This window comes from Halyomorpha halys, unplaced genomic scaffold (assembly GCF_000696795.3).
Source record: "Halyomorpha halys isolate HHAL.00 unplaced genomic scaffold, Hhal_1.1 Scaffold1519.1, whole genome shotgun sequence".
In the NCBI taxonomy this organism is placed as follows: Eukaryota; Metazoa; Arthropoda; class Insecta; order Hemiptera; family Pentatomidae; genus Halyomorpha; species Halyomorpha halys.
This window is the reverse complement of record NW_027116359.1, coordinates 191,816-192,306: the sequence shown is the minus strand read 5'-3', so window position 1 is coordinate 192,306 and position 491 is coordinate 191,816.

Below are 491 nucleotides of genomic sequence, written 5' to 3'. Positions count from 1 at the left end.
TTCTCCTGTTTTGTTGAAAGTGAATGTTTAATAATAATAAATATTATATTAAATAATAAATCTTAGGATAGTATTTATTTAAATATTTATGTAAAGAATAATTGTTTTTGCCAGCTGACTATAAGACAAAATCAGATATAAATTTAATAAAACATATTCTATTACTTTTGCAGATACATACTGACAAGAGAAAAAGAAATGGACACAAGGACTATCAGAGTAATTAACTCGTGAATACCCATAACAACCCTTTACCTTCCATTTGAGGTGATATCAACATAAAAACTTTAATATCATATACAAACATTAATTATAAATTATATTGTAATGTATTTATCATTACAGGCAGTGAGACCTCTGTACTCATTCCATTAATAACATTCAATCGCCTATTTTATATGTACACTGAAATTCTAGAATAGTTACTATGACTTTATAAAAAAGAAATAATTTTTTCTTTCTTAAAATAAATGAATAAAAATGTTATATCT